The sequence below is a fragment of the Nelumbo nucifera genome, chromosome 4, assembly GCF_055504915.1.
Source record: "Nelumbo nucifera cultivar China Antique chromosome 4, China Antique-T2T, whole genome shotgun sequence".
NCBI lineage: Eukaryota > Viridiplantae > Streptophyta > Magnoliopsida > Proteales > Nelumbonaceae > Nelumbo > Nelumbo nucifera.
In genome coordinates, this window is record NC_142652.1 from 51,997,877 (window position 1) to 52,022,676 (window position 24,800).

The following is a 24,800-nucleotide window of genomic DNA, read 5'->3' on the forward strand; positions in this document are numbered from 1 at the left end:
ATTATTAAAATTGGGGTGCAACACGAGGACTTCCCAGGAGGTCACCCATCCTAGTACTACTCTCGCCCAAGCACGCTTAACTTCGGAGTTCTGATGGGATCCGGTGCATTAGTGCTGGTATGATCGCACCCGTTTAATTCATGCTCGCTTAGATCTTTATGACCTATCTTGCTCCCTTCCATTAATTGTTTTAGATTTGAAAAAAATGTGTATGCAGCCTTCTTCCCTTGGTAACCGTGCACAAGCTCCTACGTGAGCGGAGTGTTTGCTTTTCAGATCTGCCGCACCTCCGGATAGATGCAATACTATCGCGGGGCCCACAATGCATGACGAATGCCGAAAGCCCGGTTCTTGCATCGTGGCCATTCAGTAATGACGATCGTGCCGCAAATGATCCGAGTATCCGACGCATTGTTTCCAGTATCTCCCAGAAACAACAAATGGAATTTGCAAATACAAATCAAAATAAAATATTAATAAAATTGGGGTGCAACACGAGGACTTCCCAGGAGGTCACCCATCCTAGTACTACTCTCGCCCAAGCACGCTTAACTTCAGAGTTCTGATGGGATTCGGTGCATTAGTGCTGGTATGATCGCACCCGTTTAATTCATGCTCGCTTAGATCTTTATGCACTATCTTGCTCCCCTCCATTAATTGTTTTAGACTTGAAAAAACTGTGTATGCAGCCTTCCTCCCTTGGTAACTGGATAGATGCAATACTATCGCGGGGCCCACAATGCACGACGAATGCCAAAAGCCCGGTTTTTTCACGGTTCCCATTCAGTAATGACAATCGTGCCGCAAATGGTCCGAGTATCCGGCGCGTTGTTTGCGTTTGTCTCGCCGAAACGACAAATGGAATTTGCAAATACGATATCGAAATAAAATATTAATAAAATTGGGGTGCAACACGAGGACTTCACAGGAGGTCACCCATCCTAGTACTACGCTCGCCCAAGCACACTTAACTTCGGAGTTCTGATGGGATCCGGTGCATTAGTGCTGGTATGATCGCACCCGTTTAGATCTTTATGCACTATCTTGCTCCCCTCCATTAATTGTTCTAGATTTGAAAAAACTGTGTATGCAGCCTTCCTCCCTTGGTAACCGTGCACAAGCTCCTACGTGAGCAGAGTGTTTGCTTTTCAGATCTGCCGCACCCCCGGATAGATGCAATACTATCGCGGGGCCCACAATGCACGACGAATGCCAAAAGCCCGGTTTTTGCACGGTTCTCATTCAGTAATGACGATTGTGCCGCAAATGGTCCGAGTATCCGGCGCGTTGTTTGCGTTTGTCTCGCCGAAACGACAAATGGAATTTGCCAATACGATATCGAAATAAAATATTAATAAAATTGGGGTGCAACACGAGGACTTCACAGGAGGTCACCCATCCTAGTACTACGCTCGCCCAAGCACACTTAACTTCGGAGTTCTGATGGGATCCGGTGCATTAGTGCTGGTATGATCGCACCCGTTTAATTCATGCTCGCTTAGATCTTTATGCACTATCTTGCTCCCCTCCATTAATTGTTTTAGATTTGAAAAAACTGTGTATGCAGCATTCCTCCCTTGGTAACCGTGCACAAGCTCCTATGTGAGCAGAGTGTTTGCTTTTCAGATCTGTCGCACCCCCGGATAGATGCAATACTATCGCGGGGCCCACAATGCACGACGAATGCCAAAAGCCCGGTTTTTGCACGGTTCTCATTCAGTAATGACAATTGTGCCGCAAATCGTCCGAGTATCCGGCGCGTTGTTTGCGTTTGTCTCGCCGAAACGACAAATGGAGTTTGCAAATTCGATATCGAAATAAAATATTAATAAAATTGGGGTGCAACACGAGGACTTCCCAGGAGGTCACCCATCCTAGGACTACTCCCGCCCATGCACACTTAACTTCGGAGTTCTGATGGGATCCGGTGCATTAGTGCTGGTATGATCGCACCCGTTTAATTCATGCTCGCTTAGATCTTTATGCACTATCTTGCTCCCCTCCATTAATTGTTTAAGATTTGAAAAAACTGTGTATGCAGCCTTCCTCCCTTGGTAACCGTGCACAAGTTCCTACGTGAGCAGAGTGTTTGCATTTCAGATCTGCCGCACCCCCGGATAGATGCAATACTATCGCGGGGCCCACAATGCATGACGAATGCCGAAAGCCCGGTTCTTGCATCGTTGCCATTCAGTAATGACGATCGTGCCGCAAATGGTCCGAGTATCCGACGCATTGTTTCCAGTTGTCTCCCAGAAACAACAAATGGAATTTGCAAATACAAATCAAAATAAAATATTAATAAAATTGGGGTGCAACACGAGGACTTCCCAGGAGGTCACCCATCCTAGTACTACTCTCGCCCAAGCACGCTTAACTTCGGAGTTCTGATGGGATCCGGTGCATTAGTGCTGGTATGATCGCACCCGTTTAATTCATGCTCGCTTAGATCTTTATGCACTATCTTGCTCCCCTCCATTAATTGTTTTAGATTTGAAAAAACTGTGTATGCAGCCTTCCTCCCTTGGTAACCGTGCACAAGCTCCTACGTGAGCAGAGTGTTTGTATTTCAGATCTGCCGCACCCCCGGATAGATGCAATACTATCGCGGGGCCCACAATGCATGACGAATGCCGAAAGCCCGGTTTTTGCATCGTTGCCATTCAGTAATGACGATCGTGCCGCAAATGGTCCGAGTATCCGACGCATTGTTTCCAGTTGTCTCCCAGAAACAACAAATGGAATTTGCAAATACAAATCAAAATAAAATATTAATAAAATTGGGGTGCAACACGAGGACTTCCCAGGAGGTCGCCCATCCTAGTACTACTCTCGCCCAAGCACGCTTAACTTCAGAGTTCTGATGGGATCCGGTGCATTAGTGCTGGTATGATCGCACCCGTTTAATTCATGCTCGCTTAGATCTTTATGCACTATCTTGCTCCCCTCCATTAATTGTTTTAGACTTGAAAAAAACTGTGTATGCAGCCTTCCTCCCTTGGTAACCGTGCACAAGCTCTTACGTGAGCAGAGTGTTTGCTTTTTAGATCTGCCGCACCCCCGGATAGATGCAATACTATCGCGGGGCCCACAATGCACGACGAATGCCAAAAGCCCGGTTTTTTCACGGTTCCCATTCAGTAATGACAATCGTGCCGCAAATGGTCCGAGTATCCGGCGCGTTGTTTGCGTTTGTCTCGCCGAAACGACAAATGGAATTTGCAAATACGATATCGAAATAAAATATTAATAAAATTGGGGTGCAACACGAGGACTTCCCAGGAGGTCACCCATCCTAGGACTACTCCCGCCCATGCACACTTAACTTCGGAGTTCTGATGGGATCCGGTGCATTAGTGCTGGTATGATCGCACCCGTTTAATTCATGCTCGCTTAGATCTTTATGCACTATCTTGCTCCCCTCCATTAATTGTTTTAGACTTGAAAAAACTATGTATGTAGCCTTCCTCCCTTGGTAACCGTGCACAAGCTCCTACGTGAGCAGAGTGTTTGCTTTTCAGATGTGCCGCACCCCCGGATAGATGCAATACTATCGCGGGGCCCACAATGCACGACGAATGCCAAAAGCCCGGTTTTTGCACGGTTCCCATTCAGTAATGACGATCGTGCCGCAAATGGTCCGAGTATCCGACGCATTGTTTCCAGTTGTCTCCCAGAAACAACAAATGGAATTTGCAAATACAAATCAAAATAAAATATTAATAAAATTGGGGTGCAACACGAGGACTTCCCAGGAGGTCACCCATCCTAGTACTACTCTCGCCCAAGCACGCTTAACTTCGGAGTTCTGATGGGATCCGGTGCATTAGTGCTGGTATGATCGCACCCATTTAATTCATGCTCGCTTAGATCTTTATGCACTATCTTGCTCCCCTCCATTAATTGTTTTAGACTTGAAAAAAACTGTGTATGCAGCCTTCCTCCCTTGGTAACCGTGCACAAGCTCTTACGTGAGCAGAGTGTTTGCTTTTTAGATCTGCCGCACCCCCGGATAGATGCAATACTATCGCGGGGCCCACAATGCACGACGAATGCCAAAAGCCCGGTTTTTGCACGGTTCCCATTCAGTAATGACGATCGTGCCGCAAATGGTCCGAGTATCCGGCGCGTTGTTTGAGTTTGTCTCGCCGACACGACAAATGGAATTTGCAAATACGATATCAAAATAAAATATTAATAAAATTGGGGTGAAACACAAGGACTTCCCAGGAGGTCACCCATCCTAATACTACTCTCGCCCAAGCACACTTAACTTCGGAGTTCTGATGGGATCCGGTGCATTTGTGCTGGTATGATCGCACCCGTTTAATTCATGCTCGCTTAGATCTTTATGCACTATCTTGCTCCCCTCCATTAATTGTTTTAGATTTGAAAAAACTGTGTATGCAGCCTTCCTCCCTTGGTAACCGTGCACAAGCTCCTATGTGAGCAGAGTGTTTGCTTTTCAGATCTGTCGCACCCCCGGATAGATGCAATACTATCGCGGGGCCCACAATGCACGACGAATGCCAAAAGCCCGGTTTTTTCACGGTTCCCATTCAGTAATGACAATCGTGCCGCAAATGGTCCGAGTATCCGGCGCGTTGTTTGCGTTTGTCTCGCCGAAACGACAAATGGAATTTGCAAATACGATATCGAAATAAAATATTAATAAAATTGGGGTGAAACACTAGGACTTCCCAGGAGGTCACCCATCCTAGTACTACTCTCGCCCAAGCACGCTTAACTTCGGAGTTCTGATGGGATCCGGTGCATTAGTGCTGGTATGATCGCACCCATTTAATTCATGCTCGCTTAGATCTTTATGCACTATCTTGCTCCCCTCCATTAATTGTTTTAGACTTGAAAAAAACTGTGTATGCAGCCTTCCTCCCTTGGTAACCGTGCACAAGCTCTTACGTGAGCAGAGTGTTTGCTTTTTAGATCTGCCGCACCCCCGGATAGATGCAATACTATCGCGGGGCCCACAATGCACGACGAATGCCAAAAGCCCGGTTTTTTCACGGTTCCCATTCAGTAATGACAATCGTGCCGCAAATGGTCCGAGTATCCGGCGCGTTGTTTGCGTTTGTCTCGCCGAAACGACAAATGGAATTTGCAAATACGATATCGAAATAAAATATTAATAAAATTGGGGTGAAACACTAGGACTTCCCAGGAGGTCACCCATCCTAATACTACTCTCGCCCAACCACACTTAACTTCGGAGTTCTGATGGGATCCGGTGCATTTGTGCTGGTATGATCGCACCCGTTTAATTCATGCTCGCTTAGATCTTTATGCACTATCTTGCTCCCCTCCATTAATTGTTTTAGATTTGAAAAAACTGTGTATGCAGCCTTCCTCCCTTGGTAACCGTGCACAAGCTCCTACGTGAGCAGAGTGTTTGTATTTCAGATCTGCCGCACCCCCGGATAGATGCAATACTATCGCGGGGCCCACAATGCATGACGAATGCCGAAAGCCCGGTTCTTGCATCGTTGCCATTCAGTAATGACGATCGTGCCGCAAATGGTCCGAGTATCCGACGCATTGTTTCCAGTTGTCTCCCAGAAACAACAAATGGAATTTGCAAATACAAATCAAAATAAAATATTAATAAAATTGGGGTGCAACACGAGGACTTCCCAGGAGGTCACCCATCCTAGTACTACTCTCGCCCAAGCACGCTTAACTTCGGAGTTCTGATGGGATCCGGTGCATTAGTGCTGGTATGATCGCACCCGTTTAATTCATGCTCGCTTAGATCTTTATGACCTATCTTGCTCCCTTCCATTAATTGTTTTAGATTTGAAAAAAATGTGTATGCAGCCTTCTTCCCTTGGTAACCGTGCACAAGCTCCTACGTGAGCGGAGTGTTTGCTTTTCAGATCTGCCGCACCTCCGGATAGATGCAATACTATCGCGGGGCCCACAATGCATGACGAATGCCGAAAGCCCGGTTCTTGCATCGTGGCCATTCAGTAATGACGATCGTGCCGCAAATGATCCGAGTATCCGACGCATTGTTTCCGGTATCTCCCAGAAACAACAAATGGAATTTGCAAATACAAATCAAAATAAAATATTAATAAAATTGGGGTGCAACACGAGGACTTCCCAGGAGGTCACCCATCCTAGTACTACTCTCGCCCAAGCACGCTTAACTTCAGAGTTCTGATGGTATTCGGTGCATTAGTGCTGGTATGATCGCACCCGTTTAATTCATGCTCGCTTAGATCTTTATGCACTATCTTGCTCCCCTCCATTAATTGTTTTAGACTTGAAAAAACTGTGTATGCAGCCTTCCTCCCTTGGTAACCGTGCACAAGCTCCTACGTGAGCAGAGTGTTTGCTTTTTAGATCTGCCGCACCCCCGGATAGATGCAATACTATCGCGGGGCCCACAATGCACGACGAATGCCAAAAGCCCGGTTTTTTCACGGTTCCCATTCAGTAATGACAATCGTGCCGCAAATGGTCCGAGTATCCGGCGCGTTGTTTGCGTTTGTCTCGCCGAAACGACAAATGGAATTTGCAAATACGATATCGAAATAAAATATTAATAAAATTGGGGTGCAACACGAGGACTTCCCAGGAGGTCACCCATCCTAGGACTACTCCCGCCCATGCACACTTAACTTCGGAGTTCTGATGGGATCCGGTGCATTAGTGCTGGTATGATCGCACCCGTTTAATTCATGCTCGCTTAGATCTTTATGCACTATCTTGCTCCCCTCCATTAATTGTTTTAGACTTGAAAAAACTGTGTATGCAGCCTTCCTCCCTTGGTAACCGTGCACAAGCTCCTACGTGAGCAGAGTGTTTGCTTTTCAGATCTGCCGCACCCCCGGATAGATGCAATACTATCGCGGGGCCCACAATGCACGACGAATGCCAAAAGCCCGGTTCTTGCATCGTTGCCATTCAGTAATGACGATCGTGCCGCAAATGGTCCGAGTATCCGACGCATTGTTTCCAGTTGTCTCCCAGAAACAACAAATGGAATTTGCAAATACAAATCAAAATAAAATATTAATAAAATTGGGGTGCAACACGAGGACTTCCCAGGAGGTCACCCATCCTAGTACTACTCTCGCCCAAGCACGCTTAACTTCGGAGTTCTGATGGGATCCGGTGCATTAGTGCTGGTATGATCGCACCCGTTTAATTCATGCTCGCTTAGATCTTTATGCACTATCTTGCTCCCCTCCATTAATTGTTTTAGATTTGAAAAAACTGTGTATGCAGCCTTCCTCCCTTGGTAACCGTGCACAAGCTCCTACGTGAGCAGAGTGTTTGTATTTCAGATCTGCCGCACCCCCGGATAGATGCAATACTATCGCGGGGCCCACAATGCATGACGAATGCCGAAAGCCCGGTTCTTGCATCGTTGCCATTCAGTAATGACGATCGTGCCGCAAATGGTCCGAGTATCCGACGCATTGTTTCCAGTTGTCTCCCAGAAACAACAAATGGAATTTGCAAATACAAATCAAAATAAAATGTTAATAAAATTGGGGTGCAACACGAGGACTTCCCAGGAGGTCGCCCATCCTAGTACTACTCTCGCCCAAGCACGCTTAACTTCAGAGTTCTGATGGGATCCGGTGCATTAGTGCTGGTATGATCGCACCCGTTTAATTCATGCTCGCTTAGATCTTTATGCACTATCTTGCTCCCCTCCATTAATTGTTTTAGACTTGAAAAAAACTGTGTATGCAGCCTTCCTCCCTTGGTAACCGTGCACAAGCTCTTACGTGAGCAGAGTGTTTGCTTTTTAGATCTGCCGCACCCCCGGATAGATGCAATACTATCGCGGGGCCCACAATGCACGACGAATGCCAAAAGCCCGGTTTTTTCACGGTTCCCATTCAGTAATGACAATCGTGCCGCAAATGGTCCGAGTATCTGGCGCGTTGTTTGCGTTTGTCTCGCCGAAACGACAAATGGAATTTGCAAATACGATATCGAAATAAAATATTAATAAAATTGGGGTGCAACACGAGGACTTCCCAGGAGGTCACCCATCCTAGGACTACTCCCTCCCATGCACACTTAACTTCGGAGTTCTGATGGGATCCGGTGCATTTGTGCTGGTATGATCGCACCCGTTTAATTCATGCTCGCTTAGATCTTTATGCACTATCTTGCTCCCCTCCATTAATTGTTTTAGACTTGAAAAAACTGTGTATGCAGCCTTCCTCCCTTGGTAACCGTGCACAAGCTCCTACGTGAGCAGAGTGTTTGCTTTTCAGATCTGCCGCACCCCCGGATAGATGCAATACTATCGCGGGGCCCACAATGCACGACGAATGCCAAAAGCCCGGTTTTTGCACGGTTCCCATTCAGTAATGACGATCGTGCCGCAAATGGTCCGAGTATCCGGCGCGTTGTTTGAGTTTGTCTCGTCGACACGACAAATGGAATTTGCAAATACGATATCGAAATAAAATATTAATAAAATTGGGGTGAAACACAAGGACTTCCCAGGAGGTCACCCATCCTAATACTACTCTCGCCCAACACACTTAACTTCGGAGTTCTGATGAGATCCGGTGCATTAGTGCTGGTATGATAGCACCCGTTTAATTCATGCTCGCTTAGATCTTTATGCACTATCTTGCTCCCCTCCATTAATTGTTTTAGATTTGAAAAAACTGTGTATGCAGCCTTCCTCCCTTGGTAACCGTGCACAAGCTCCTACGTGAGCAGAGTGTTTGTATTTCAGATCTGCCGCACCCCCGGATAGATGCAATACTATCGCGGGGCCCACAATGCATGACGAATGCCGAAAGCCCGGTTCTTGCATCGTTGCCATTCAGTAATGACGATCGTGCCGCAAATGGTCCGAGTATCCGACGCATTGTTTCCAGTTGTCTCCCAGAAACAACAAATGGAATTTGCAAATACAAATCAAAATAAAATATTAATAAAATTGGGGTGCAACACGAGGACTTCCCAGGAGGTCACCCATCCTAGTACTACTCTCGCCCAAGCACGCTTAACTTCGGAGTTCTGATGGGATCCGGTGCATTAGTGCTGGTATGATCGCACCCGTTTAGTTCATGCTCGCTTAGATCTTTATGCACTATCTTGCTCCCCTCCATTAATTGTTTTAGACTTGAAAAAACTGTGTATGCAGCCTTCCTCCCTTGGTAACCGTGCACAAGCTCTTACGTGAGCAGAGTGTTTGCTTTTTAGATCTGCCGCACCCCCGGATAGATGCAATACTATCGCGGGGCCCACAATGCACGACGAATGCCAAAAGCCCGGTTTTTTCACGGTTCCCATTCAGTAATGACAATCGTGCCGCAAATGGTCCGAGTATCCGGCGCGTTGTTTGCGTTTGTCTCGCCGAAACGACAAATGGAATTTGCAAATACGATATCGAAATAAAATATTAATAAAATTGGGGTGCAACACGAGGACTTCCCAGGAGGTCACCCATCCTAGGACTACTCCCGCCCATGCACACTTAACTTCGGAGTTCTGATGGGATCCGGTGCATTAGTGCTGGTATGATCGCACCCGTTTAATTCATGCTCGCTTAGATCGTTATGCACTATCTTGCTCCCCTCCATTAATTGTTTTAGATTTGAAAAAAACTGTGTATGCAGCCTTCCTCCCTTGGTAACCGTGCACAAGCTCCTACGTGAGCAGAGTGTTTGCATTTCAGATCTGCCGCACCCCCGGATAGATGCAATACTATCGCGGGGCCCACAATGCATGACGAATGCCGAAAGCCCGGTTCTTGCATCGTTGCCATTCAGTAATGACGATCGTGCCGCAAATGGTCCGAGTACCCGACGCATTGTTTCCAGTTGTCTCCCAGAAACAACAAATGGAATTTGCAAATACAAATCAAAATAAAATATTATTAAAATTGGGGTGCAACACGAGGACTTCCCAGGAGGTCACCCATCCTAGTACTACTCTCGCCCAAGCACGCTTAACTTCGGAGTTCTGATGGGATCCGGTGCATTAGTGCTGGTATGATCGCACCCGTTTAATTCATGCTCGCTTAGATCTTTATGACCTATCTTGCTCCCTTCCATTAATTGTTTTAGATTTGAAAAAAATGTGTATGCAGCCTTCTTCCCTTGGTAACCGTGCACAAGCTCCTACGTGAGCGGAGTGTTTGCTTTTCAGATCTGCCGCACCTCCGGATAGATGCAATACTATCGCGGGGCCCACAATGCATGACGAATGCCGAAAGCCCGGTTCTTGCATCGTGGCCATTCAGTAATGACGATCGTGCCGCAAATGATCCGAGTATCCGACGCATTGTTTCCAGTATCTCCCAGAAACAACAAATGGAATTTGCAAATACAAATCAAAATAAAATATTAATAAAATTGGGGTGCAACACGAGGACTTCCCAGGAGGTCACCCATCCTAGTACTACTCTCGCCCAAGCACGCTTAACTTCAGAGTTCTGATGGGATTCGGTGCATTAGTGCTGGTATGATCGCACCCGTTTAATTCATGCTCGCTTAGATCTTTATGCACTATCTTGCTCCCCTCCATTAATTGTTTTAGACTTGAAAAAACTGTGTATGCAGCCTTCCTCCCTTGGTAACTGGATAGATGCAATACTATCGCGGGGCCCACAATGCACGACGAATGCCAAAAGCCCGGTTTTTTCACGGTTCCCATTCAGTAATGACAATCGTGCCGCAAATGGTCCGAGTATCCGGCGCGTTGTTTGCGTTTGTCTCGCCGAAACGACAAATGGAATTTGCAAATACGATATCGAAATAAAATATTAATAAAATTGGGGTGCAACACGAGGACTTCCCAGGAGGTCACCCATCCTAGGACTACTCCCGCCCACGCACACTTAACTTCGGAGTTCTGATGGGATCCGGTGCATTAGTGCTGGTATGATCGCACCCGTTTAATTCATGCTCGCTTAGATCTTTATGCACTATCTTGCTCCCCTCCATTAATTGTTTTAGACTTGAAAAAACTGTGTATGCAGCCTTCCTCCCTTGGTAACCGTGCACAAGCTCCTACGTGAGCAGAGTGTTTGCTTTTCAGATCTGCCGCACCCCCGGATAGATGCAATACTATCGCGGGGCCCACAATGCACGACGAATGCCAAAAGCCCGGTTCTTGCATCGTTGCCATTCAGTAATGACGATCGTGCCGCAAATGGTCCGAGTATCCGACGCATTGTTTCCAGTTGTCTCCCAGAAACAACAAATGGAATTTGCAAATACAAATCAAAATAAAATATTAATAAAATTGGGGTGCAACACGAGGACTTCCCAGGAGGTCACCCATCCTAGTACTACTCTCGCCCAAGCACGCTTAACTTCGGAGTTCTGATGGGATCCGGTGCATTAGTGCTGGTATGATCGCACCCGTTTAATTCATGCTCGCTTAGATCTTTATGCACTATCTTGCTACCCTCCATTAATTGTTTTAGATTTGAAAAAACTGTGTATGCAGCCTTCCTCCCTTGGTAACCGTGCACAAGCTCCTACGTGAGCAGAGTGTTTGTATTTCAGATCTGCCGCACCCCCGGATAGATGCAATACTATCGCGGGGCCCACAATGCATGACGAATGCCGAAAGCCCGGTTCTTGCATCGTTGCCATTCAGTAATGACGATCGTGCCGCAAATGGTCCGAGTATCCGACGCATTGTTTCCAGTTGTCTCCCAGAAACAACAAATGGAATTTGCAAATACAAATCAAAATAAAATGTTAATAAAATTGGGGTGCAACACGAGGACTTCCCAGGAGGTCGCCCATCCTAGTACTACTCTCGCCCAAGCACGCTTAACTTCAGAGTTCTGATGGGATCCGGTGCATTAGTGCTGGTATGATCGCACCCGTTTAATTCATGCTCGCTTAGATCTTTATGCACTATCTTGCTCCCCTCCATTAATTGTTTTAGACTTGAAAAAAACTGTGTATGCAGCCTTCCTCCCTTGGTAACCGTGCACAAGCTCTTACGTGAGCAGAGTGTTTGCTTTTTAGATCTGCCGCACCCCCGGATAGATGCAATACTATCGCGGGGCCCACAATGCACGACGAATGCCAAAAGCCCGGTTTTTTCACGGTTCCCATTCAGTAATGACAATCGTGCCGCAAATGGTCCGAGTATCCGGCGCGTTGTTTGCGTTTGTCTCGCCGAAACGACAAATGGAATTTGCAAATACGATATCGAAATAAAATATTAATAAAATTGGGGTGCAACACGAGGACTTCCCAGGAGGTCACCCATCCTAGGACTACTCCCGCCCATGCACACTTAACTTCGGAGTTCTGATGGGATCCAGTGCATTTATGCTGGTATGATCGCACCCGTTTAATTCATGCTCGCTTAGATCTTTATGCACTATCTTGCTCCCCTCCATTAATTGTTTTAGACTTGAAAAAACTGTGTATGCAGCCTTCCTCCCTTGGTAACCGTGCACAAGCTCCTACGTGAGCAGAGTGTTTGCTTTTCAGATCTGCCGCACCCCCGGATAGATGCAATACTATCGCGGGGCCCACAATGCACGACGAATGCCAAAAGCCCGGTTTTTGCACGGTTCCCATTCAGTAATGACGATCGTGCCGCAAATGGTCCGAGTATCCGGCGCGTTGTTTGAGTTTGTCTCGTCGACACGACAAATGGAATTTGCAAATACGATATCGAAATAAAATATTAATAAAATTGGGGTGAAACACAAGGACTTCCCAGGAGGTCACCCATCCTAATACTACTCTCGCCCAACACACTTAACTTCGGAGTTCTGATGAGATCCGGTGCATTAGTGCTGGTATGATAGCACCCGTTTAATTCATGCTCGCTTAGATCTTTATGCACTATCTTGCTCCCCTCCATTAATTGTTTTAGATTTGAAAAAACTGTGTATGCAGCCTTCCTCCCTTGGTAACCGTGCACAAGCTCCTACGTGAGCAGAGTGTTTGTATTTCAGATCTGCCGCACCCCCGGATAGATGCAATACTATCGCGGGGCCCACAATGCATGACGAATGCCGAAAGCCCGGTTCTTGCATCGTTGCCATTCAGTAATGACGATCGTGCCGCAAATGGTCCGAGTATCCGACGCATTGTTTCCAGTTGTCTCCCAGAAACAACAAATGGAATTTGCAAATACAAATCAAAATAAAATATTAATAAAATTGGGGTGCAACACGAGGACTTCCCAGGAGGTCACCCATCCTAGTACTACTCTCGCCCAAGCACGCTTAACTTCGGAGTTCTGATGGGATCCGGTGCATTAGTGCTGGTATGATCGCACCCGTTTAGTTCATGCTCGCTTAGATCTTTATGCACTATCTTGCTCCCCTCCATTAATTGTTTTAGACTTGAAAAAACTGTGTATGCAGCCTTCCTCCCTTGGTAACCGTGCACAAGCTCTTACGTGAGCAGAGTGTTTGCTTTTTAGATCTGCCGCACCCCCGGATAGATGCAATACTATCGCGGGGCCCACAATGCACGACGAATGCCAAAAGCCCGGTTTTTTCACGGTTCCCATTCAGTAATGACAATCGTGCCGCAAATGGTCCGAGTATCCGGCGCGTTGTTTGCGTTTGTCTCGCCGAAACGACAAATGGAATTTGCAAATACGATATCGAAATAAAATATTAATAAAATTGGGGTGCAACACGAGGACTTCCCAGGAGGTCACCCATCCTAGGACTACTCCCGCCCATGCACACTTAACTTCGGAGTTCTGATGGGATCCGGTGCATTAGTGCTGGTATGATCGCACCCGTTTAATTCATGCTCGCTTAGATCGTTATGCACTATCTTGCTCCCCTCCATTAATTGTTTTAGATTTGAAAAAAACTGTGTATGCAGCCTTCCTCCCTTGGTAACCGTGCACAAGCTCCTACGTGAGCAGAGTGTTTGCATTTCAGATCTGCCGCACCCCCGGATAGATGCAATACTATCGCGGGGCCCACAATGCATGACGAATGCCGAAAGCCCGGTTCTTGCATCGTTGCCATTCAGTAATGACGATCGTGCCGCAAATGGTCCGAGTGCCCGACGCATTGTTTCCAGTTGTCTCCCAGAAACAACAAATGGAATTTGCAAATACAAATCAAAATAAAATATTATTAAAATTGGGGTGGAACACGAGGACTTCCCAGGAGGTCACCCATCCTAGTACTACTCTCGCCCAAGCACGCTTAACTTCGGAGTTCTGATGGGATCCGGTGCATTAGTGCTGGTATGATCGCACCCGTTTAATTCATGCTCGCTTAGATCTTTATGACCTATCTTGCTCCCTTCCATTAATTGTTTTAGATTTGAAAAAAATGTGTATGCAGCCTTCTTCCCTTGGTAACCGTGCACAAGCTCCTACGTGAGCGGAGTGTTTGCTTTTCAGATCTGCCGCACCTCCGGATAGATGCAATACTATCGCGGGGCCCACAATGCATGACGAATGCCGAAAGCCCGGTTCTTGCATCGTGGCCATTCAGTAATGACGATCGTGCCGCAAATGATCCGAGTATCCGACGCATTGTTTCCAGTATCTCCCAGAAACAACAAATGGAATTTGCAAATACAAATCAAAATAAAATATTAATAAAATTGGGGTGCAACACGAGGACTTCCCAGGAGGTCACCCATCCTAGTACTACTCTCGCCCAAGCACGCTTAACTTCAGAGTTCTGATGGGATTCGGTGCATTAGTGCTGGTATGATCGCACCCGTTTAATTCATGCTCGCTTAGATCTTTATGCACTATCTTGCTCCCCTCCATTAATTGTTTTAGACTTGAAAAAACTGTGTATGCAGCCTTCCTCCCTTGGTAACTGGATAGATGCAATACTATCGCGGGGCCCACAATGCACGACGAATGCCAAAAGCCCGGTTTTTTCACGGTTCCCATTCAGTAATGACAATCGTGCCGCAAATGGTCCGAGTATCCGGCGCGTTGTTTGCGTTTGTCTCGCCGAAACGACAAATGGAATTTGCAAATACGATATCGAAATAAAATATTAATAAAATTGGGGTGCAACACGAGGACTTCACAGGAGGTCACCCATCCTAGTACTACGCTCGCCCAAGCACACTTAACTTCGGAGTTCTGATGGGATCCGGTGCATTAGTGCTGGTATGATCGCACCCGTTTAGATCTTTATGCACTATCTTGCTCCCCTCCATTAATTGTTCTAGATTTGAAAAAACTGTGTATGCAGCCTTCCTCCCTTGGTAACCGTGCACAAGCTCCTACGTGAGCAGAGTGTTTGCTTTTCAGATCTGCCGCACCCCCGGATAGATGCAATACTATCGCGGGGCCCACAATGCACGACGAATGCCAAAAGCCCGGTTTTTGCACGGTTCTCATTCAGTAATGACGATTGTGCCGCAAATGGTCCGAGTATCCGGCGCGTTGTTTGCGTTTGTCTCGCCGAAACGACAAATGGAATTTGCCAATACGATATCGAAATAAAATATTAATAAAATTGGGGTGCAACACGAGGACTTCACAGGAGGTCACCCATCCTAGTACTACGCTCGCCCAAGCACACTTAACTTCGGAGTTCTGATGGGATCCGGTGCATTAGTGCTGGTATGATCGCACCCGTTTAATTCATGCTCGCTTAGATCTTTATGCACTATCTTGCTCCCCTCCATTAATTGTTTTAGATTTGAAAAAACTGTGTATGCAGCATTCCTCCCTTGGTAACCGTGCACAAGCTCCTATGTGAGCAGAGTGTTTGCTTTTCAGATCTGTCGCACCCCCGGATAGATGCAATACTATCGCGGGGCCCACAATGCACGACGAATGCCAAAAGCCCGGTTTTTGCACGGTTCTCATTCAGTAATGACAATTGTGCCGCAAATCGTCCGAGTATCCGGCGCGTTGTTTGCGTTTGTCTCGCCGAAACGACAAATGGAGTTTGCAAATTCGATATCGAAATAAAATATTAATAAAATTGGGGTGCAACACGAGGACTTCCCAGGAGGTCACCCATCCTAGGACTACTCCCGCCCATGCACACTTAACTTCGGAGTTCTGATGGGATCCGGTGCATTAGTGCTGGTATGATCGCACCCGTTTAATTCATGCTCGCTTAGATCTTTATGCACTATCTTGCTCCCCTCCATTAATTGTTTAAGATTTGAAAAAACTGTGTATGCAGCCTTCCTCCCTTGGTAACCGTGCACAAGTTCCTACGTGAGCAGAGTGTTTGCATTTCAGATCTGCCGCACCCCCGGATAGATGCAATACTATCGCGGGGCCCACAATGCATGACGAATGCCGAAAGCCCGGTTCTTGCATCGTTGCCATTCAGTAATGACGATCGTGCCGCAAATGGTCCGAGTATCCGACGCATTGTTTCCAGTTGTCTCCCAGAAACAACAAATGGAATTTGCAAATACAAATCAAAATAAAATATTAATAAAATTGGGGTGCAACACGAGGACTTCCCAGGAGGTCACCCATCCTAGTACTACTCTCGCCCAAGCACGCTTAACTTCGGAGTTCTGATGGGATCCGGTGCATTAGTGCTGGTATGATCGCACCCGTTTAATTCATGCTCGCTTAGATCTTTATGCACTATCTTGCTCCCCTCCATTAATTGTTTTAGATTTGAAAAAACTGTGTATGCAGCCTTCCTCCCTTGGTAACCGTGCACAAGCTCCTACGTGAGCAGAGTGTTTGTATTTCAGATCTGCCGCACCCCCGGATAGATGCAATACTATCGCGGGGCCCACAATGCATGACGAATGCCGAAAGCCCGGTTTTTGCATCGTTGCCATTCAGTAATGACGATCGTGCCGCAAATGGTCCGAGTATCCGACGCATTGTTTCCAGTTGTCTCCCAGAAACAACAAATGGAATTTGCAAATACAAATCAAAATAAAATATTAATAAAATTGGGGTGCAACACGAGGACTTCCCAGGAGGTCGCCCATCCTAGTACTACTCTCGCCCAAGCACGCTTAACTTCAGAGTTCTGATGGGATCCGGTGCATTAGTGCTGGTATGATCGCACCCGTTTAATTCATGCTCGCTTAGATCTTTATGCACTATCTTGCTCCCCTCCATTAATTGTTTTAGACTTGAAAAAAACTGTGTATGCAGCCTTCCTCCCTTGGTAACCGTGCACAAGCTCTTACGTGAGCAGAGTGTTTGCTTTTTAGATCTGCCGCACCCCCGGATAGATGCAATACTATCGCGGGGCCCACAATGCACGACGAATGCCAAAAGCCCGGTTTTTTCACGGTTCCCATTCAGTAATGACAATCGTGCCGCAAATGGTCCGAGTATCCGGCGCGTTGTTTGCGTTTGTCTCGCCGAAACGACAAATGGAATTTGCAAATACGATATCGAAATAAAATATTAATAAAATTGGGGTGCAACACGAGGACTTCCCAGGAGGTCACCCATCCTAGGACTACTCCCGCCCATGCACACTTAACTTCGGAGTTCTGATGGGATCCGGTGCATTAGTGCTGGTATGATCGCACCCGTTTAATTCATGCTCGCTTAGATCTTTATGCACTATCTTGCTCCCCTCCATTAATTGTTTTAGACTTGAAAAAACTATGTATGTAGCCTTCCTCCCTTGGTAACCGTGCACAAGCTCCTACGTGAGCAGAGTGTTTGCTTTTCAGATGTGCCGCACCCCCGGATAGATGCAATACTATCGCGGGGCCCACAATGCACGACGAATGCCAAAAGCCCGGTTTTTGCACGGTTCCCATTCAGTAATGACGATCGTGCCGCAAATGGTCCGAGTATCCGGCGCGTTGTTTGAGTTTGTCTCGCCGACACGACAAATGGAATTTGCAAATACGATATCAAAATAAAATATTAATAAAATTGGGGTGAAACACAAGGACTTCCCAGGAGGTCACCCATCCTAATACTACTCTCGCCCAAGCAAACTTAACTTCGGAGTTCTGATGGGATCCGGTGCATTTGTGCTGGTATGATCGCACCCGTTTAATTCATGCTCGCTTAGATCTTTATGCACTATCTTGCTCCCCTCCATTAATTGTTTTAGATTTGAAAAAACTGTGTATGCAGCCTTCCTCCCTTGGTAACCGTGCACAAGCTCCTACGTGAGCAGAGTGTTTGTATTTCAGATCTGCCGCACCCCCGGATAGATGCAATACTATCGCGGGGCCCACAATGCATGACGAATGCCGAAAGCCCGGTTCTTGCATCGTTGCCATTCAGTAATGACGATCGTGCCGCAAATGGTCCGAGTATCCGACGCATTGTTTCCAGTTGTCTCCCAGAAACAACAAATGGAATTTGCAAATACAAATCAAAATAAAATATTAATAAAATTGGGGTGCAACAGGAGGACTTCCCAGGAGGTCACACATCCTAGTACTACTCTCGCCCAAGCACGCTTAACTTCGGAGTTCTGATGGGATCCGGTGCATTAGTGCTGGTATGATCGCACCCATTTAATTCATGCTCGCTTAGATCTTTATGCACTATCTTGCTCCCCTCCATTAATTGTTTTAGACTTGAAAAAAACTGTGTATGCAGCCTTCCTCCCTTGGTAACCGTGCACAAGCTCTTACGTGAGCAGAGTGTTTGCTTTTTAGATCTGCCGCACCCCCGGATAGATGCAATACTATCGCGGGGCCCACAATGCACGACGAATGCCAAAAGCCCGGTTTTTTCACGGTTCCCATTCAGTAATGACAATCGTGCCGCAAATGGTCCGAGTATCCGGCGCGTTGTTTGCGTTTGTCTCGCCGAAACGACAAATGGAATTTGCAAATACGATATCGAAATAAAATATTAATAAAATTGGGGTGAAACACTAGGACTTCCTAGGAGGTCACCCATCCTAATACTACTCTCGCCCAACCACACTTAACTTCGGAGTTCTGATGGGATCCGGTGCATTTGTGCTGGTATGATCGCACCCGTTTAATTCATGCTCGCTTAGATCTTTATGCACTATCTTGCTCCCCTCCATTAATTGTTTTAGATTTGAAAAAACTGTGTATGCAGCCTTCCTCCCTTGGTAACCGTGCACAAGCTCCTACGTGAGCAGAGTGTTTGTATTTCAGATCTGCCGCACCCCCGGATAGATGCAATACTATCGCGGGGCCCACAATGCATGACGAATGCCGAAAGCCCGGTTCTTGCATCGTTGCCATTCAGTAATGACGATCGTGCCGCAAATGGTCCGAGTATCCGACGCATTGTTTCCAGTTGTCTCCCAGAAACAACAAATGGAATTTGCAAATACAAATCAAAATAAAATATTAATAAAATTGGGGTGCAACACGAGGACTTCCCAGGAGGTCACCCATCCTAGTACTACTCTCGCCCAAGCACGCTTAACTTCGGAGTTCTGATGGGATCCGGTGCATTAGTGCTGGTATGATCGCACCCGTTTAATTCATGCTCGCTTAGATCTTTATGACCTATCTTGCTCCCTTCCATTAATTGTTTTAGATTTGAAAAAAATGTGTATGCAGCCTTCTTCCCTTGGTAACCGTGCACAAGCTCCTACGTGAGCGGAGTGTTTGCTTTTCAGATCTGCCGCACCTCCGGATAGATGCAATACTATCGCGGGGCCCACAATGCATGACGAATGCCGAAAGCCCGGTTCTTGCATCGTGGCCATTCAGTAATGACGATCGTGCCGCAAATGATCCGAGTATCCGACGCATTGTTTCCGGTATCTCCCAGAAACAACAAATGGAATTTGCAAATACAAATCAAAATAAAATATTAATAAAATTGGGGTGCAACACGAGGACTTCCCAGGAGGTCACCCATCCTAGTACTACTCTCGCCCAAGCACGCTTAACTTCAGAGTTCTGATGGTATTCGGTGCATTAGTGCTGGTATGATCGCACCCGTTTAATTCATGCTCGCTTAGATCTTTATGCACTATCTTGCTCCCCTCCATTAATTGTTTTAGACTTGAAAAAACTGTGTATGCAGCCTTCCTCCCTTGGTAACCGTGCACAAGCTCCTACGTGAGCAGAGTGTTTGCTTTTTAGATCTGCCGCACCCCCGGATAGATGCAATACTATCGCGGGGCCCACAATGCACGACGAATGCCAAAAGCCCGGTTTTTTCACGGTTCCCATTCAGTAATGACAATCGTGCCGCAAATGGTCCGAGTATCCGGCGCGTTGTTTGCGTTTGTCTCGCCGAAACGACAAATGGAATTTGCAAATACGATATCGAAATAAAATATTAATAAAATTGGGGTGCAACACGAGGACTTCCCAGGAGGTCACCCATCCTAGGACTACTCCCGCCCATGCACACTTAACTTCGGAGTTCTGATGGGATCCGGTGCATTAGTGCTGGTATGATCGCACCCGTTTAATTCATGCTCGCTTAGATCTTTATGCACTATCTTGCTCCCCTCCATTAATTGTTTTAGACTTGAAAAAACTGTGTATGCAGCCTTCCTCCCTTGGTAACCGTGCACAAGCTCCTACGTGAGCAGAGTGTTTGCTTTTCAGATCTGCCGCACCCCCGGATAGATGCAATACTATCGCGGGGCCCACAATGCACGACGAATGCCAAAAGCCCGGTTCTTGCATCGTTGCCATTCAGTAATGACGATCGTGCCGCAAATGGTCCGAGTATCCGACGCATTGTTTCCAGTTGTCTCCCAGAAACAACAAATGGAATTTGCAAATACAAATCAAAATAAAATATTAATAAAATTGGGGTGCAACACGAGGACTTCCCAGGAGGTCACCCATCCTAGTACTACTCTCGCCCAAGCACGCTTAACTTCGGAGTTCTGATGGGATCCGGTGCATTAGTGCTGGTATGATCGCACCCGTTTAATTCATGCTCGCTTAGATCTTTATGCACTATCTTGCTCCCCTCCATTAATTGTTTTAGATTTGAAAAAACTGTGTATGCAGCCTTCCTCCCTTGGTAACCGTGCACAAGCTCCTACGTGAGCAGAGTGTTTGTATTTCAGATCTGCCGCACCCCCGGATAGATGCAATACTATCGCGGGGCCCACAATGCATGACGAATGCCGAAAGCCCGGTTCTTGCATCGTTGCCATTCAGTAATGACGATCGTGCCGCAAATGGTCCGAGTATCCGACGCATTGTTTCCAGTTGTCTCCCAGAAACAACAAATGGAATTTGCAAATACAAATCAAAATAAAATGTTAATAAAATTGGGGTGCAACACGAGGACTTCCCAGGAGGTCGCCCATCCTAGTACTACTCTCGCCCAAGCACGCTTAACTTCAGAGTTCTGATGGGATCCGGTGCATTAGTGCTGGTATGATCGCACCCGTTTAATTCATGCTCGCTTAGATCTTTATGCACTATCTTGCTCCCCTCCATTAATTGTTTTAGACTTGAAAAAAACTGTGTATGCAGCCTTCCTCCCTTGGTAACCGTGCACAAGCTCTTACGTGAGCAGAGTGTTTGCTTTTTAGATCTGCCGCACCCCCGGATAGATGCAATACTATCGCGGGGCCCACAATGCACGACGAATGCCAAAAGCCCGGTTTTTTCACGGTTCCCATTCAGTAATGACAATCGTGCCGCAAATGGTCCGAGTATCTGGCGCGTTGTTTGCGTTTGTCTCGCCGAAACGACAAATGGAATTTGCAAATACGATATCGAAATAAAATATTAATAAAATTGGGGTGCAACACGAGGACTTCCCAGGAGGTCACCCATCCTAGGACTACTCCCTCCCATGCACACTTAACTTCGGAGTTCTGATGGGATCCGGTGCATTTGTGCTGGTATGATCGCACCCGTTTAATTCATGCTCGCTTAGATCTTTATGCACTATCTTGCTCCCCTCCATTAATTGTTTTAGACTTGAAAAAACTGTGTATGCAGCCTTCCTCCCTTGGTAACCGTGCACAAGCTCCTACGTGAGCAGAGTGTTTGCTTTTCAGATCTGCCGCACCCCCGGATAGATGCAATACTATCGCGGGGCCCACAATGCACGACGAATGCCAAAAGCCCGGTTTTTGCACGGTTCCCATTCAGTAATGACGATCGTGCCGCAAATGGTCCGAGTATCCGGCGCGTTGTTTGAGTTTGTCTCGTCGACACGACAAATGGAATTTGCAAATACGATATCGAAATAAAATATTAATAAAATTGGGGTGAAACACAAGGACTTCCCAGGAGGTCACCCATCCTAATACTACTCTCGCCCAACACACTTAACTTCGGAGTTCTGATGAGATCCGGTGCATTAGTGCTGGTATGATAGCACCCGTTTAATTCATGCTCGCTTAGATCTTTATGCACTATCTTGCTCCCCTCCATTAATTGTTTTAGATTTGAAAAAACTGTGTATGCAGCCTTCCTCCCTTGGTAACCGTGCACAAGCTCCTACGTGAGCAGAGTGTTTGTATTTCAGATCTGCCGCACCCCCGGATAGATGCAATACTATCGCGGGGCCCACAATGCATGACGAATGCCGAAAGCCCGGTTCTTGCATCGTTGCCATTCAGTAATGACGATCGTGCCGCAAATGGTCCGAGTATCCGACGCATTGTTTCCAGTTGTCTCCCAGAAACAACAAATGGAATTTGCAAATACAAATCAAAATAAAATATTAATAAAATTGGGGTGCAACACGAGGACTTCCCAGGAGGTCGCCCATCCTAGTACTACTCTCGCCCAAGCACGCTTAACTTCAGAGTTCTGATGGGATCCGGTGCATTAGTGCTGGTATGATCGCACCCGTTTAATTCATGCTCGCTTAGATCTTTATGCACTATCTTGCTCCCCTCCATTAATTGTTTTAGACTTGAAAAAAACTGTGTATGCAGCCTTCCTCCCTTGGTAACCGTGCACAAGCTCTTACGTGAGCAGAGTGTTTGCTTTTTAGATCTGCCGCACCCCCGGATAGATGCAATACTATCGCGGGGCCCACAATGCACGACGAATGCCAAAAGCCCGGTTTTTTCACGGTTCCCATTCAGTAATGACAATCGTGCCGCAAATGGTCCGAGTATCCGGCGCGTTGTTTGCGTTTGTCTCGCCGAAACGACAAATGGAATTTGCAAATACGATATCGAAATAAAATATTAATAAAATTGGGGTGCAACACGAGGACTTCCCAGGAGGTCACCCATCCTAGGACTACTCCCGCCCATGCACACTTAACTTCGGAGTTCTGATGGGATCCGGTGCATTAGTGCTGGTATGATCGCACCCGTTTAATTCATGCTCGCTTAGATCTTTATGCACTATCTTGCTCCCCTCCATTAATTGTTTTAGACTTGAAAAAACTATGTATGTAGCCTTCCTCCCTTGGTAACCGTGCACAAGCTCCTACGTGAGCAGAGTGTTTGCTTTTCAGATGTGCCGCACCCCCGGATAGATGCAATACTATCGCGGGGCCCACAATGCACGACGAATGCCAAAAGCCCGGTTTTTGCACGGTTCCCATTCAGTAATGACGATCGTGCCGCAAATGGTCCGAGTATCCGGCGCGTTGTTTGAGTTTGTCTCGCCGACACGACAAATGGAATTTGCAAATACGATATCAAAATAAAATATTAATAAAATTGGGGTGAAACACAAGGACTTCCCAGGAGGTCACCCATCCTAATACTACTCTCGCCCAAGCAAACTTAACTTCGGAGTTCTGATGGGATCCGGTGCATTTGTGCTGGTATGATCGCACCCGTTTAATTCATGCTCGCTTAGATCTTTATGCACTATCTTGCTCCCCTCCATTAATTGTTTTAGATTTGAAAAAACTGTGTATGCAGCCTTCCTCCCTTGGTAACCGTGCACAAGCTCCTACGTGAGCAGAGTGTTTGTATTTCAGATCTGCCGCACCCCCGGATAGATGCAATACTATCGCGGGGCCCACAATGCATGACGAATGCCGAAAGCCCGGTTCTTGCATCGTTGCCATTCAGTAATGACGATCGTGCCGCAAATGGTCCGAGTATCCGACGCATTGTTTCCAGTTGTCTCCCAGAAACAACAAATGGAATTTGCAAATACAAATCAAAATAAAATATTAATAAAATTGGGGTGCAACAGGAGGACTTCCCAGGAGGTCACACATCCTAGTACTACTCTCGCCCAAGCACGCTTAACTTCGGAGTTCTGATGGGATCCGGTGCATTAGTGCTGGTATGATCGCACCCATTTAATTCATGCTCGCTTAGATCTTTATGCACTATCTTGCTCCCCTCCATTAATTGTTTTAGACTTGAAAAAAACTGTGTATGCAGCCTTCCTCCCTTGGTAACCGTGCACAAGCTCTTACGTGAGCAGAGTGTTTGCTTTTTAGATCTGCCGCACCCCCGGATAGATGCAATACTATCGCGGGGCCCACAATGCACGACGAATGCCAAAAGCCCGGTTTTTTCACGGTTCCCATTCAGTAATGACAATCGTGCCGCAAATGGTCCGAGTATCCGGCGCGTTGTTTGCGTTTGTCTCGCCGAAACGACAAATGGAATTTGCAAATACGATATCGAAATAAAATATTAATAAAATTGGGGTGAAACACTAGGACTTCCTAGGAGGTCACCCATCCTAATACTACTCTCGCCCAACCACACTTAACTTCGGAGTTCTGATGGGATCCGGTGCATTTGTGCTGGTATGATCGCACCCGTTTAATTCATGCTCGCTTAGATCTTTATGCACTATCTTGCTCCCCTCCATTAATTGTTTTAGATTTGAAAAAACTGTGTATGCAGCCTTCCTCCCTTGGTAACCGTGCACAAGCTCCTACGTGAGCAGAGTGTTTGTATTTCAGATCTGCCGCACCCCCGGATAGATGCAATACTATCGCGGGGCCCACAATGCATGACGAATGCCGAAAGCCCGGTTCTTGCATCGTTGCCATTC

General features: G+C 46.7%; 47 non-coding genes and 6 pseudogenes across 47 annotated transcripts; all 53 read right to left on the reverse strand.

Annotated features, from left to right (window-relative positions):
- Positions 1–12: 12 nt before the first annotated feature.
- LOC148796275 (5S ribosomal RNA) lies at positions 13–131 on the reverse strand. Its single transcript, XR_016072739.1, has one exon. It is a non-coding gene; the product is annotated as a 5S ribosomal RNA (ribosomal RNA).
- Positions 132–484: 353 nt separating this feature from the next.
- On the reverse strand, positions 485–603 carry LOC148796276 (5S ribosomal RNA). Its single transcript, XR_016075083.1, has one exon. It is a non-coding gene; the product is annotated as a 5S ribosomal RNA (ribosomal RNA).
- A 300-nt stretch (positions 604–903) lies between these two features.
- Positions 904–1,022, reverse strand: LOC148796277 (5S ribosomal RNA). Its single transcript, XR_016073242.1, has one exon. It is a non-coding gene; the product is annotated as a 5S ribosomal RNA (ribosomal RNA).
- Positions 1,023–1,362: 340 nt separating this feature from the next.
- Positions 1,363–1,481, reverse strand: LOC148796278 (5S ribosomal RNA). The gene has a single exon (XR_016073243.1). It is a non-coding gene; the product is annotated as a 5S ribosomal RNA (ribosomal RNA).
- Positions 1,482–1,836: 355 nt separating this feature from the next.
- Positions 1,837–1,955, reverse strand: LOC148796279 (5S ribosomal RNA). The gene has a single exon (XR_016073929.1). It is a non-coding gene; the product is annotated as a 5S ribosomal RNA (ribosomal RNA).
- A 354-nt stretch (positions 1,956–2,309) lies between these two features.
- LOC148796280 (5S ribosomal RNA) lies at positions 2,310–2,428 on the reverse strand. The gene has a single exon (XR_016072750.1). It is a non-coding gene; the product is annotated as a 5S ribosomal RNA (ribosomal RNA).
- A 354-nt stretch (positions 2,429–2,782) lies between these two features.
- Positions 2,783–2,901, reverse strand: LOC148796281 (5S ribosomal RNA). The gene has a single exon (XR_016072020.1). It is a non-coding gene; the product is annotated as a 5S ribosomal RNA (ribosomal RNA).
- A 356-nt stretch (positions 2,902–3,257) lies between these two features.
- Positions 3,258–3,376, reverse strand: LOC148796282 (5S ribosomal RNA). Its single transcript, XR_016073930.1, has one exon. It is a non-coding gene; the product is annotated as a 5S ribosomal RNA (ribosomal RNA).
- Positions 3,377–3,730: 354 nt separating this feature from the next.
- LOC148796283 (5S ribosomal RNA) lies at positions 3,731–3,849 on the reverse strand. Its single transcript, XR_016072762.1, has one exon. It is a non-coding gene; the product is annotated as a 5S ribosomal RNA (ribosomal RNA).
- A 356-nt stretch (positions 3,850–4,205) lies between these two features.
- LOC148796284 (5S ribosomal RNA) lies at positions 4,206–4,324 on the reverse strand. Its single transcript, XR_016075583.1, has one exon. It is a non-coding gene; the product is annotated as a 5S ribosomal RNA (ribosomal RNA).
- A 355-nt stretch (positions 4,325–4,679) lies between these two features.
- Positions 4,680–4,798, reverse strand: LOC148796285 (5S ribosomal RNA). The gene has a single exon (XR_016075765.1). It is a non-coding gene; the product is annotated as a 5S ribosomal RNA (ribosomal RNA).
- Positions 4,799–5,154: 356 nt separating this feature from the next.
- LOC148796286 (5S ribosomal RNA) lies at positions 5,155–5,273 on the reverse strand (annotated as a pseudogene).
- Positions 5,274–5,627: 354 nt separating this feature from the next.
- On the reverse strand, positions 5,628–5,746 carry LOC148796287 (5S ribosomal RNA). The gene has a single exon (XR_016072773.1). It is a non-coding gene; the product is annotated as a 5S ribosomal RNA (ribosomal RNA).
- Positions 5,747–6,099: 353 nt separating this feature from the next.
- Positions 6,100–6,218, reverse strand: LOC148796288 (5S ribosomal RNA). The gene has a single exon (XR_016070707.1). It is a non-coding gene; the product is annotated as a 5S ribosomal RNA (ribosomal RNA).
- A 355-nt stretch (positions 6,219–6,573) lies between these two features.
- Positions 6,574–6,692, reverse strand: LOC148796289 (5S ribosomal RNA). The gene has a single exon (XR_016073931.1). It is a non-coding gene; the product is annotated as a 5S ribosomal RNA (ribosomal RNA).
- Positions 6,693–7,046: 354 nt separating this feature from the next.
- LOC148796290 (5S ribosomal RNA) lies at positions 7,047–7,165 on the reverse strand. The gene has a single exon (XR_016072784.1). It is a non-coding gene; the product is annotated as a 5S ribosomal RNA (ribosomal RNA).
- A 354-nt stretch (positions 7,166–7,519) lies between these two features.
- Positions 7,520–7,638, reverse strand: LOC148796291 (5S ribosomal RNA). The gene has a single exon (XR_016072021.1). It is a non-coding gene; the product is annotated as a 5S ribosomal RNA (ribosomal RNA).
- A 356-nt stretch (positions 7,639–7,994) lies between these two features.
- LOC148796292 (5S ribosomal RNA) lies at positions 7,995–8,113 on the reverse strand. Its single transcript, XR_016068778.1, has one exon. It is a non-coding gene; the product is annotated as a 5S ribosomal RNA (ribosomal RNA).
- Positions 8,114–8,468: 355 nt separating this feature from the next.
- Positions 8,469–8,586, reverse strand: LOC148796293 (5S ribosomal RNA; annotated as a pseudogene).
- A 354-nt stretch (positions 8,587–8,940) lies between these two features.
- Positions 8,941–9,059, reverse strand: LOC148796294 (5S ribosomal RNA). The gene has a single exon (XR_016072795.1). It is a non-coding gene; the product is annotated as a 5S ribosomal RNA (ribosomal RNA).
- Positions 9,060–9,414: 355 nt separating this feature from the next.
- LOC148796295 (5S ribosomal RNA) lies at positions 9,415–9,533 on the reverse strand. The gene has a single exon (XR_016073932.1). It is a non-coding gene; the product is annotated as a 5S ribosomal RNA (ribosomal RNA).
- Positions 9,534–9,888: 355 nt separating this feature from the next.
- Positions 9,889–10,007, reverse strand: LOC148796296 (5S ribosomal RNA). The gene has a single exon (XR_016072806.1). It is a non-coding gene; the product is annotated as a 5S ribosomal RNA (ribosomal RNA).
- A 353-nt stretch (positions 10,008–10,360) lies between these two features.
- Positions 10,361–10,479, reverse strand: LOC148796297 (5S ribosomal RNA). Its single transcript, XR_016075084.1, has one exon. It is a non-coding gene; the product is annotated as a 5S ribosomal RNA (ribosomal RNA).
- Positions 10,480–10,779: 300 nt separating this feature from the next.
- Positions 10,780–10,898, reverse strand: LOC148796298 (5S ribosomal RNA). Its single transcript, XR_016074796.1, has one exon. It is a non-coding gene; the product is annotated as a 5S ribosomal RNA (ribosomal RNA).
- A 354-nt stretch (positions 10,899–11,252) lies between these two features.
- LOC148796299 (5S ribosomal RNA) lies at positions 11,253–11,371 on the reverse strand. Its single transcript, XR_016072817.1, has one exon. It is a non-coding gene; the product is annotated as a 5S ribosomal RNA (ribosomal RNA).
- Positions 11,372–11,725: 354 nt separating this feature from the next.
- LOC148796300 (5S ribosomal RNA) lies at positions 11,726–11,844 on the reverse strand. Its single transcript, XR_016072022.1, has one exon. It is a non-coding gene; the product is annotated as a 5S ribosomal RNA (ribosomal RNA).
- Positions 11,845–12,200: 356 nt separating this feature from the next.
- Positions 12,201–12,319, reverse strand: LOC148796301 (5S ribosomal RNA). Its single transcript, XR_016075108.1, has one exon. It is a non-coding gene; the product is annotated as a 5S ribosomal RNA (ribosomal RNA).
- A 355-nt stretch (positions 12,320–12,674) lies between these two features.
- On the reverse strand, positions 12,675–12,792 carry LOC148796302 (5S ribosomal RNA; annotated as a pseudogene).
- A 354-nt stretch (positions 12,793–13,146) lies between these two features.
- LOC148796303 (5S ribosomal RNA) lies at positions 13,147–13,265 on the reverse strand. The gene has a single exon (XR_016072828.1). It is a non-coding gene; the product is annotated as a 5S ribosomal RNA (ribosomal RNA).
- A 355-nt stretch (positions 13,266–13,620) lies between these two features.
- Positions 13,621–13,739, reverse strand: LOC148796304 (5S ribosomal RNA). The gene has a single exon (XR_016073933.1). It is a non-coding gene; the product is annotated as a 5S ribosomal RNA (ribosomal RNA).
- A 355-nt stretch (positions 13,740–14,094) lies between these two features.
- LOC148796305 (5S ribosomal RNA) lies at positions 14,095–14,213 on the reverse strand. Its single transcript, XR_016073554.1, has one exon. It is a non-coding gene; the product is annotated as a 5S ribosomal RNA (ribosomal RNA).
- A 353-nt stretch (positions 14,214–14,566) lies between these two features.
- Positions 14,567–14,685, reverse strand: LOC148796306 (5S ribosomal RNA). The gene has a single exon (XR_016075085.1). It is a non-coding gene; the product is annotated as a 5S ribosomal RNA (ribosomal RNA).
- Positions 14,686–14,985: 300 nt separating this feature from the next.
- Positions 14,986–15,104, reverse strand: LOC148796307 (5S ribosomal RNA). Its single transcript, XR_016073244.1, has one exon. It is a non-coding gene; the product is annotated as a 5S ribosomal RNA (ribosomal RNA).
- A 340-nt stretch (positions 15,105–15,444) lies between these two features.
- On the reverse strand, positions 15,445–15,563 carry LOC148796308 (5S ribosomal RNA). Its single transcript, XR_016073245.1, has one exon. It is a non-coding gene; the product is annotated as a 5S ribosomal RNA (ribosomal RNA).
- A 355-nt stretch (positions 15,564–15,918) lies between these two features.
- LOC148796309 (5S ribosomal RNA) lies at positions 15,919–16,037 on the reverse strand. The gene has a single exon (XR_016073934.1). It is a non-coding gene; the product is annotated as a 5S ribosomal RNA (ribosomal RNA).
- Positions 16,038–16,391: 354 nt separating this feature from the next.
- Positions 16,392–16,510, reverse strand: LOC148796310 (5S ribosomal RNA). The gene has a single exon (XR_016072840.1). It is a non-coding gene; the product is annotated as a 5S ribosomal RNA (ribosomal RNA).
- Positions 16,511–16,864: 354 nt separating this feature from the next.
- On the reverse strand, positions 16,865–16,983 carry LOC148796311 (5S ribosomal RNA). Its single transcript, XR_016072023.1, has one exon. It is a non-coding gene; the product is annotated as a 5S ribosomal RNA (ribosomal RNA).
- Positions 16,984–17,339: 356 nt separating this feature from the next.
- Positions 17,340–17,458, reverse strand: LOC148796312 (5S ribosomal RNA). The gene has a single exon (XR_016073935.1). It is a non-coding gene; the product is annotated as a 5S ribosomal RNA (ribosomal RNA).
- Positions 17,459–17,813: 355 nt separating this feature from the next.
- LOC148796313 (5S ribosomal RNA) lies at positions 17,814–17,932 on the reverse strand. Its single transcript, XR_016070398.1, has one exon. It is a non-coding gene; the product is annotated as a 5S ribosomal RNA (ribosomal RNA).
- A 354-nt stretch (positions 17,933–18,286) lies between these two features.
- On the reverse strand, positions 18,287–18,405 carry LOC148796314 (5S ribosomal RNA). The gene has a single exon (XR_016069918.1). It is a non-coding gene; the product is annotated as a 5S ribosomal RNA (ribosomal RNA).
- Positions 18,406–18,761: 356 nt separating this feature from the next.
- Positions 18,762–18,880, reverse strand: LOC148796315 (5S ribosomal RNA; annotated as a pseudogene).
- A 354-nt stretch (positions 18,881–19,234) lies between these two features.
- LOC148796316 (5S ribosomal RNA) lies at positions 19,235–19,353 on the reverse strand. The gene has a single exon (XR_016072851.1). It is a non-coding gene; the product is annotated as a 5S ribosomal RNA (ribosomal RNA).
- Positions 19,354–19,706: 353 nt separating this feature from the next.
- Positions 19,707–19,825, reverse strand: LOC148796317 (5S ribosomal RNA). Its single transcript, XR_016070708.1, has one exon. It is a non-coding gene; the product is annotated as a 5S ribosomal RNA (ribosomal RNA).
- A 355-nt stretch (positions 19,826–20,180) lies between these two features.
- Positions 20,181–20,299, reverse strand: LOC148796318 (5S ribosomal RNA). Its single transcript, XR_016073936.1, has one exon. It is a non-coding gene; the product is annotated as a 5S ribosomal RNA (ribosomal RNA).
- A 354-nt stretch (positions 20,300–20,653) lies between these two features.
- LOC148796319 (5S ribosomal RNA) lies at positions 20,654–20,772 on the reverse strand. Its single transcript, XR_016072862.1, has one exon. It is a non-coding gene; the product is annotated as a 5S ribosomal RNA (ribosomal RNA).
- Positions 20,773–21,126: 354 nt separating this feature from the next.
- Positions 21,127–21,245, reverse strand: LOC148796320 (5S ribosomal RNA). Its single transcript, XR_016072025.1, has one exon. It is a non-coding gene; the product is annotated as a 5S ribosomal RNA (ribosomal RNA).
- A 356-nt stretch (positions 21,246–21,601) lies between these two features.
- On the reverse strand, positions 21,602–21,720 carry LOC148796321 (5S ribosomal RNA). Its single transcript, XR_016068779.1, has one exon. It is a non-coding gene; the product is annotated as a 5S ribosomal RNA (ribosomal RNA).
- A 355-nt stretch (positions 21,721–22,075) lies between these two features.
- Positions 22,076–22,193, reverse strand: LOC148796322 (5S ribosomal RNA; annotated as a pseudogene).
- A 354-nt stretch (positions 22,194–22,547) lies between these two features.
- LOC148796323 (5S ribosomal RNA) lies at positions 22,548–22,666 on the reverse strand. Its single transcript, XR_016072026.1, has one exon. It is a non-coding gene; the product is annotated as a 5S ribosomal RNA (ribosomal RNA).
- Positions 22,667–23,022: 356 nt separating this feature from the next.
- LOC148796324 (5S ribosomal RNA) lies at positions 23,023–23,141 on the reverse strand. The gene has a single exon (XR_016073937.1). It is a non-coding gene; the product is annotated as a 5S ribosomal RNA (ribosomal RNA).
- A 355-nt stretch (positions 23,142–23,496) lies between these two features.
- Positions 23,497–23,615, reverse strand: LOC148796325 (5S ribosomal RNA). Its single transcript, XR_016070400.1, has one exon. It is a non-coding gene; the product is annotated as a 5S ribosomal RNA (ribosomal RNA).
- Positions 23,616–23,969: 354 nt separating this feature from the next.
- LOC148796326 (5S ribosomal RNA) lies at positions 23,970–24,088 on the reverse strand. The gene has a single exon (XR_016069919.1). It is a non-coding gene; the product is annotated as a 5S ribosomal RNA (ribosomal RNA).
- Positions 24,089–24,444: 356 nt separating this feature from the next.
- On the reverse strand, positions 24,445–24,563 carry LOC148796327 (5S ribosomal RNA; annotated as a pseudogene).
- Between the last annotated feature and the right edge of the window lie 237 nt (positions 24,564–24,800).